Raw genomic sequence first — 10,269 nt, forward strand, 5'->3', positions numbered from 1 at the left:
TAATCAAATGACAACACATGTCTATGGCTAGGAAACATAACCATCTTTGATCAACGAGCTACTCAAGTAGAGGCATACTAGTGACGTTTGGTTTGTCTATGTATTCACACAAGTATTATGTTTCCTTATAATACAATTCTAGCATGAATAATAAACATTTATCATGATATAAGGAAATAAAATAATAAAATTATTATTGCCTCTAGGGCATATTTCCTTCAGTCTCCCCCTTGCACTAGAGTCAATAATCTAGATTACACAGTAATGATTCTAACACCCATGGAGCTTTGGTGCTGATTATGTTTTGCTCGTGGAAGATGCTTAGTCAACGGGTCTGCTATATTCAGATCCGTATGTATCTTGCAAATCTCTATGTCTCCCACCTGGACTAGATCCCGGATGGAATTGAAGCGTCTCTTGATGTGCGTGGTTCTCTTGTGAAATCTGGATTCCTTTGCCAAGGCAATTGCACCAGTATTGTCACAAAAGATTTTCATTGGACCCGATGCACTAGGTATGACACCTAGATCGGATATGAACTCCTTCATCCAGACTCCTTCGTTTGCTGCTTCCGAAGCAGCTATGTACTCTGCTTCACATGTAGATCCCGACACCACGCTTTGTTTAGAACTGCACCAACTGACATCTCCACCGTTTAATGTAAACACATATCCGGTTTGCGATTTAGAATCGTCCGGATCAGTGTCAAAGCTTGCATCAACGTAACCTTTTACGATGAGCTCTTTGTCAACTCCATATATGAGAAACATATCCTTAGTCCTTTTCAGGTATTTCAGGATGTTCTTGACCGCTGTCCAGTGATCCACTCCTGGATTACTTTGGTACCTCCCTGCTAGACTTATAGCAAGACACACATCAGGTCTGGTACTCAGCATTGCATACATGATAGAGCCTATGGCTGAAGCATTGGGAACATCTTTCATTTTCTCTCTATCTTTTGCATTGGTCGGGGATTGAGTCTTACTCAATTTCACACCTTGTAACACAGGCAAGAATCCTTTCTTTGTTTGATCCATTTTGAACTTATTCAAAACTTTGTCAAGGTATGTGCTTTGTGAAAGTCCAATTAAGCGTCTTGATCTATCTCTATAGATCTTAATGCCCAATATGTAAGCAGCTTCACCGAGGTCTTTCATTAAAAAACTCTTATTCAAGTATCCTTTTATGCTATCCAGAAATTCTATATCATTTCCGATTAGCAATATGTCATCTACATATAATATCAGAAATGCTACAGAGCTCCCACTCACTTTCTTGTAAATACAGGCTTCTCTAGAAGTCTGTACAAAACCAAATGCTTTGATCACACTATCAAAGCGTTTATTCGAACTCCGAGAGGCTTGCACCAGTCCAGAAATGGATCGCTGGAGCTTGCACACTTTGTTAGCTCCCTTTGGATCGACAAAACCTTCCGGATGCATCATATACAACTCTTCTTGCAGAAATCCATTCAGGAATGCAGTTTTGACATCCATTTGCCAAATTTCATAATCATAAAATGCGGCAATTGCTAACATGATTCGGACAAACTTAAGCATCGCTACGGGTGAGAAGGTCTCATCGTAGTCAATCCCTTGAACTTGCCGAAAACCTTTTGCGACAAGTCGAGCTTTGTAGACAGTAAAATTACCGTCAGCGTCAGTCTTCTTCTTGAAGATCCATTTATTCTCAATTGCTTGCCGATCATTGGGCAAGTCAACCAAAGTCCATACTTTGTTCTCATACATGGATCCCATCTCAGATTTCATGGCTTCAAGCCATTTTGCGGAATCTGGGCTCACCATCGCTTCTTCATAGTTCGTAGGTTCATCATGATCTAGTAGCATGACTTCCAGAATAGGATTACCGTACCACTCTGGCGCGGATCTTACTCTGGTTGATCTACGAGGTTCAGTAGTATCTTGTTCTGAAGTTTCATGATCATTATCATTAGCTTCCTCACTAATTGGTGTAGGTGTCACAGAAACAGGTTTCTGTGATGTACTACTTTCCAATAAGGGAGCAGGTACTGTTACCTCGTCAAGTTCTACTTTCCTCCCACTCACTTCTTTCGAGAGAAACTCCTTCTCCAGAAAGTTTCCGAATTTAGCAACAAAAGTCTTGCCTTCAGATCTGTGATAGAAGGTGTATCCAATAGTTTCCTTTGGATATCCTATGAAGACACATTTCTCCGATTTGGGTTCGAGCTTATCAGGTTGAAGCTTTTTCACATAAGCATCGCAGCCCCAAACTTTCAGAAATGACAACTTTGGTTTCTTGCCAAACCATAGTTCATAAGGCGTCGTCTCAATGGATTTTGATGGTGCCCTATTTAACGTGAATGCGGCCGTCTCTAGAGCATATCCCCAAAACGATAGCGGTAAATCAGTAAGAGACATCATAGATCGCACCATATCTAGTAAAGTACGATTACGACGTTCGGACACACCATTACGCTATGGTGTTCCGGGTGGCGTGAGTTGCGAAACTATTCCACATTGTTTCAAATGTACACCAAACTCGTAACTCAAATATTCTCCTCCATGATCAGATCATAGGAATTTTATTTTCTTGTTACGATGATTTTCAACTTCACTCTGAAATTCTTTGAACTTTTCAAACGTTTCAGACTTATGTTTCATTAAGTAGATATACCCATATCTGCCTAAGTCATCTATGAAGGTGAGAAAATAATGATATCCGCCACGAGCCTCAACGTTCATCGGACCACATACATCTGTATGTATGATTTCCAATAAATCTGTTGCTCTCTCCATAGTACCAGAGAACGGTGTTTTTGTCATCTTACCCATAAGGCACGGTTCGCAAGTACCAAGTGATTCATAATCAAGTGGTTCCAAAAGCCCATCAGTATGGAGTTTCTTCATGCGCTTTATACCGATATGACCTAAACGGCAGTGCCACAAATAAGTTGCACTATCATTATCAACTCTGCATCTTTTGGCTTCAACACTATGAATATGTGTGTCACTACTATCGAGATTTAATAAGAATAGACCACTCTTTAAGGGTGCATGACCACAAAAGATATTATTCATATAAATAGAACAACCATTATTCTCTGATTTAAATGAATAACCATCTCGCATCAAACAAGATCCAGATATAATGTTCATGCTTAACGTTGGCACCAAATAACAATTATTTAGGTCTAATACTAATCCCGAAGGTAGATGTAGAGGTAGCGTGCCGACTGCGATCACAACGACTTTGGAACCATTTCCCACGCGCATCGTCACCTCGTCCTTAGCCAATCTTCGCTTAATCCGTAGTCCCTGTTTCGAGTTGCAAATACTAGCAACAGAACCAGTATCAAATACCCAGGTGCTACTGCGAGCATTAGTAAGGTACACATCAATAACATGTATATCACATATACCTTTGTTCACCTTGCCATCCTTCTTATCCGCCAAATACTTGGGGCAGTTCCGCTTCCAGTGACCAGTCTGCTTGCAGTAGAAGCACTCAGTTTCAGGCTTAGGTCCAGGTTTGGGTTTCTTCTCTTGAGGAGCAACTTGCTTGCTGTTCTTTTTGAAGTTCCCCTCCTTCTTCCCTTTGCCCTTTTTCTTGAAACTAGTGGTCTTGTTGACCATCAACACTTGATGCTCCTTCTTTATTTCTACCTCCGCAGCTTTCAGCATTGCGAAGAGCTCGGGAATAGTCTTATTCATCCCTTGCATATTATAGTTCATCACGAAGCTCTTGTAGCTTGGTGGCAGTGATTGGAGAATTCTGTCAATGACGCAATCATGTGGAAGATTAACTCCCAATTGAATCAAGTGATTATCATACCCAGACATTTTGAGTATATGCTCACTGACAGAACTGTTCTCCTCCATCTTGCAGCTATAGAACTTATTGGAGACTTCATATCTCTCAATCCGGGCATTTGCTTGAAATATTAACTTCAACTCCTGGAACATCTCATATGCTCCATGACGTTCAAAACGTCGTTGAAGTCCCGATTCTAAGCCGTAAAGCATAGCACGCTGAACTATCGAGTAGTCATCAGCTTTGCTCTGCCAGACGTTCATAACATCTGGTGTTGCTCCAGCAGCAGGCCTGGCACCCAGCGGTGCTTCCAGGACCTAATTCTTCTGTGCAGCAATGAGGATAATCCTCATGTTACGGACCCAGTCTGTGTAATTGCTACCATGATCTTTCAACCTTGCTTTCTCAAGGAACGCATTAAAATTCAACGGAACAACAGCACGGGCCATCTATCTACAATCAAACATAAACATGCAAGATACTATCAGGTACTAAGTTCATGATAAATTTAGGTTCAATTAATCATATTACTTAAGAACTCCCACTTAGATAGACATCCCTCTAATCCTTTAAGTGATTACGTGATCCAAATCAACTAAACCATGTCCGATCATCACGTGAGATGGAGTAGTTTCATTGGTGAACATCACTATGATGATCATATCTACTATATGATTCACGCTCGACCTTTCAGTCTCCGTGTTCCAAGGCCATATCTGTATATGCTTGGCTCGTCAAGTATAACCTGAGTATTCCGCGTGTGCAACTGTTTTGCACCCGTTGTATTTGAACGTAGAGCCTATCACACCCGATCATCACGTGGTGTCTCAGCACGAAGAACTTTCGCAACGGTGCATACTCAGGGAGAACACTTCTTGATAATTAGTGAGAGATCATCTTATAATGCTACCGTCAATCAAAGCAAGATAAGATGCACAAAAGATAAACATCACATGCAATCAATATAAGTGATATGATATGGCCATCATCATCTTGTGCTTGTGATCTCCATCTTCGAAGCACCGTCGTGATCACCATCGTCACCGGCGTGACACCTTGATCTCCATCGTAGCATCGTTGTCGTCTCGCCAATCTTATGCTTCCACGACTATCGCTACCGCTTAGTGATAAAGTAAAGCATTACAGCGCGATTGCATTGCATACAATAAAGCGAAAACCATATGGCGCCTGCCAGTTGCCGATAACTCAGTTACAAAACATGCTCATCTCATACAATAAAATTTAGCATCATGCCTTGACCATATCACATCACAACATGCCCTGCAAAAACAAGTTAGACGTCCTCTACTTTGTTGTTGCAAGTTTTACGTGGCTGCTACGGGCTTAAGCAAGAACCAATCTTACCTACGCATCAAAACCACAACAATAGTTTGTCAAGTTGGTGCTGTTTTAACCTTCGCAAGGACCGGGCGTAGCCACACTCGGTTCAACTAAAGTTGGAGAAACTGTCACCCGCAAGCCACATATGTGCAAAGCACGTCGGGAGAACCGGTCTCGCATAAGCGTGCGCGTAATGTCGGTCCGGGCCGCTTCGTCCAACAATACCGCCGAACCAAAGTATGACATGCTGGTAAGCAGTATGACTTATATCGCCCACAACTCACGTGTGTTCTACTCGTGCATATAACATCAACACATAAAACCTAGGCTCGGATGCCACTGTTAGGGAACGTAGTAATTTCAAAAAAATTCCTACGCACACGCAAGATCATGGTGATGCATAGCAATGAGAGGGGAGAGTGTAATCTACATACCCTTGTAGACCGACAGTGGAAGCGTTAGCACAACGCGGTTGATGTAGTCGTACGTCTTCACGGCCCGACCGATCAAGCACCGAAACTACGGCACCTCCGAATTTTAGCACACGTTCAGCTCGATGACGATCCCCGGACTCCGATCCAGCAAAGCGTCGGGGAAGAGTTCCGTCAGCACGACGGCGTGGTGACGATCTTGATGTTCTACCGTCGCAGGGCTTCGCCTAAGCACCGCTACAATATTATCGAGGATTATGGTGGAAGGGGGCACCGCACACGGCTAAGAATATGATCACGTGGATCAACTTGTGTGTCTAGGGGTGCCCCCTGCCCTCGTATATAAAGGATCAAGGGGGGGGGGGTGCGGCCGCCCAGGAGGAGGGCGCGCCAGGAGGAGTCCTACTCCCACCGGGAGTAGGATCCCCCCCCCTTTCCTAGTTGGAATAGGATTCGGGAAGGTGGAAAGAGGAGAGAGAGAAGGAAGGGGGGCGCCGCCCCCTCTCCTTGTCCTATTCGGACTAGGGGGGAGGGGCGCGCGGCCCAGCCCTGGCCACCTCTCCTCTCTTCCACTAAAGCCCACTAAGGCCCATATACCTCCCGGGGGGTTCGGGTAACCTCCCGGTACTCCGGTAAAATCCCGATTTCACCCGGAACACTTCCGGTATCCAAATATAGGCTTCCAATATATCAATATTTATGTCTCGACCATTTCGAGACTCCTCGTCATGTCCGTGATCACATCCGAGACTCCGAACAAACTTCGGTACATCAAAATGCATAAACTCATAATATAACTGTCATCAAAACCTTAAGCGTGCGGACCCTACGGGTTCAAGAACAATGTAGATATGACCGAGACACGTCTCCGGTCAATAACCAATAGCGGAACCTGGATGCTCATATTGGCTCCCACATATTCTACGAAGATCTTTATCGGTCAGACCGCATAAAAACATACTTTGTTCCCTTTGTCATCGGTATGTTACTTACCCGAGATTCGATCGTCGGTATCTCAATACCTAGTTCAATCTCGTTACCAGCAATTCTCTTTACTCGTTTCGTAATACATCATCTCGCAACTAACTCATTAGTTGCAATGCTTGCAAGGCTTATGTGATGTGCATTACCGAGAGGGCCCAGAGATACCTCTCCGACAATCGGAGTGACAAATCCTAATCTCGAAATACGCCAACCCAACATTTACCTTTGGAGACACCTGTAGAGCTCCTTTATAATCACCCAGTTACGTTGTGACGTTTGGTAACACACAAAGTGTTCCTCCGATAAACGGGAGTTGCATAATCTCATATTCATAGGAACATGTATAAGTCATGAAGAAAGCAATAGCAACATACTAAACGATCGGGTGCTAAGCTAATGGAATGGGTCATGTCAACCACATCATTCTCCTAATGATATGATCCCATTAATCAAATGACAACACATGTCTATGGCTAGGAAACATAACCATCTTTGATCAACGAGCTAGTCAAGTAGAGGCATACTAGTGACGTTTGGTTTGTCTATGTATTCACACAAGTATTATGTTTCCGGATAATACAATTCGAGCATGAATAATAAAAATTTATCATGATATAAGGAAATAAAATAATAACATTATTATTGCCTCTAGGGCATATTTCCTTCACTAAGGCCATTAGTTGAAGAACTTTTACAGCTGTGGAATGGAAACGGTGTACATACGTGGGATGGGCACAGACAGGAGGAATTTAACCTTAAGGCATTGCTGTTCGTGACCATCAATGATTGGCCCGCTCTCAGTAACCTTTCAGGATAGACAAACAAAGGATACCACGCATGCACGCACTGTTTAGATGACACTGAAAGTATATACCTGGACAAATGCAGGAAGAATGTGTACCTGGGCCATCGTCGATTTCTTCCGACCAACCATCAATGTCGAAAGAAAGGCAAGCATTTCAAAGGCGAGGCAGATCACCGGAAGAAGCCCGCCATGCGTACCGGTGATCTCGTACTTGCTATGGTCAATGATTTACACGTAATCTTTGGAAAGGGTCCCGGTGGACTAGCTGTTCCGAATAACGCTGAGGGACACGCACCCATGTGGAAGAAGAAATCTATATTTTGGGACCTACCCTACTGGAAAGACCTAGAGGTCTACTCTTCAATCGACGTGATGCACGTGACGAAGAACCTTTGCGTGAACCTGCTAGGCTTCTTGGGCGTGTATGGGAAGACAAAAGATACACCTGAGGCACGGGAGGACCTGCAACATTTGCATGAAAAAGACGGCATGCCTCCGAAGCAGTATAAAGGTCCTGCCAGCTACGCTCTTACGAAAGAGGAGAAAGAAATCTTCTTTGAATGTCTGCTCAGTATGAAGGTCACGAATGGCTTCTCGTCGAATATAAAGGGAATAATAAATATGCCAGAGAAAAAGTTTCAGAACCTAAAGTCTCATGACTGCCACGTGATTATGACGCAACTGCTTCCGGTTGCATTGAGGGGGCTTCTACCGGAAAACGTCCAATTAGCCATTGTGAAGCTATGTGCATTCCTCAATGCAATCTCTCAAAAGGTGAGCGATCCAGAAATCGTACCAAGGCTAAGGAGTGATCTGGCGCAATATCATGACGCATGTCCTAGTTCATCTAGTCGACGAGATTGTCATCCTGGGGCCCGTATTTCTACACAATATGTTCCCCTTTGAGAGGTTCATGGGAGTCCTAAAGAAATATGTCTGTAACCGCGCTAGGCCAGAAGGAAGCATCTCCATGGGCCATCAAACAGAGGATGTTATCGGGTTTTGTGTTGACTTCATTCATGGCCTTAAGAAGATAGGTCTCCCTAAATCGCGGTATGAGGGGAGACTGACTGGAAAAGGCACTTTTGGAAGAGACTCAATAATATGCAGGGACGGATATTCTTGGTCTCAAGCACACTACACAGTTCTACAGAACTCTACCTTGGTGACCCCGTATGTCGATGAACACAAGAACAGTCTGCGCTCCAAACACCCGGAGCAGTGCGACGACTGGATTACATGTGAACACATCAGGACTTTCAGCAGTTGGTTGGAAACACGTCTTAGAGGTGACAACACTGTTTGTGATGAGTTGTACTTGTTGTCCAGGGGACCATCTTTGACTGTATTGACTTACAAAGGATACAAGATAAATGGGAATACATTTTACACGATCGCCCAAGATCAAAAGAGCACCAACCAAAACAGCGGTGTCCGCTTTGATGCAGCAACCGAGAGCGGAAAGGACACATATTATGGTTACATAGTGGACATATGGGAACTTGACTACGGACCTGATTTTAAGGTCCCTTTGTTTAAGTGCAAATGGGTCAATCTGTCAGGCGGCGGGGTACAGGTAGACCCACAGTACGGAATGACAACAGTGGATCTGAAAAATCTTGGGTACACTGACGAACCGTTCGTCCTAGCCAATGATGTGGCACAGGTTATCTATGTGAAGGACATGTCTACCAAACCGAGAAAAAGAAAAGATAAGGAAGCGAATACATCATACGATGAGACAAAGTGCCACATAGTTCTTTCAGGAAAAAGGGACATCCTGGGAGTGGACGGAAAGACAGACATGTCTGAAGATTATGAAAAGTTTCATGAAATTCCTCCCTTCAATGTCAAGGCTGACCCAAGCATCCTGATAAACGATGAAGATTATCCATGGTTACGGCGCAATAAGCAAATGACACAAGTGAAGAAAAAGTGAAGACTTTCTCCCGCAACTATTATGATGATACCATGCCAACTTTGTAACACACGAACATGCTACCATTGTCCGTTTTGTACATGCACATGCTATGTGGGTGAAATTATGATACCATGCCAACTTTCAACTTTTTTAGCATTCATTTGAAATGCTTTAATGTCTTATGGTTCGGCCCTCGTAAGTCGTAATACCATTATTCAAATTTTAACTATTCAAATTTGAAAACTAGTGGCACTAACAGAAATTTTATATATTTTTTTCTAAAACTAATGGCACTAACAGAAAGTTTATATTTTTTCTAAAACTAATGGCACTAACAGAAAGTTTATAATTTTGCTCCTCGCCCCTGGCCCATGACCATTAGTCCCGGTTTGTGCCACAAACCGGGACTAAAGGGTTGGTCCTCGTTGCGGGCAGAGTTTAGTCCCACCTCGCCAACCGAAGGGGGCTCACACCAGTTTATAAGCCCTTCCCTCTCTGCCTTGTTGAGCTCCTCTCAAAGTGAAAATAGATGCCCTAATAGAGAAAAGTTTAACCTAAATTCATAGTGAATTTCTCTGAAATTCATAGAAATTTACTATGAATTTAGGTTGAATTTTCTCTATAAGTGCATCTATTCTCATTTTTTTGTAAGTTAATCACAAACTTGTGATTCACACAAATTTCAAAGAATTCAAATTTTAACTATTCAAATTTGAAAACTAATGGCACTAACAGAAAGTTTATAATTTTCCTAAAACTAATGGCACTAACAGAAAGTTTATAATTTTGCTAACCTAAAAGCAAACAGAATTAAAAATTAAAGCAAAAAACAAAAGAAAATAAATAATGCAAAAAACAAATCAAAAAAACAGGAAAAAAAACTATTTTTATAGTAAAGTTAATCACAAAATAAAATAAATAAAGCAACAAAGAAAATAAAAAAACTAAAAATATGTTTTCGAATTTGAAAACTAATGGCACTAATAGAAAGTTTA

The sequence above is a fragment of the Triticum dicoccoides genome, chromosome 5A (assembly GCF_002162155.2).
Source record: "Triticum dicoccoides isolate Atlit2015 ecotype Zavitan chromosome 5A, WEW_v2.0, whole genome shotgun sequence".
Classification (NCBI taxonomy): Eukaryota; Viridiplantae; Streptophyta; class Magnoliopsida; order Poales; family Poaceae; genus Triticum; species Triticum dicoccoides.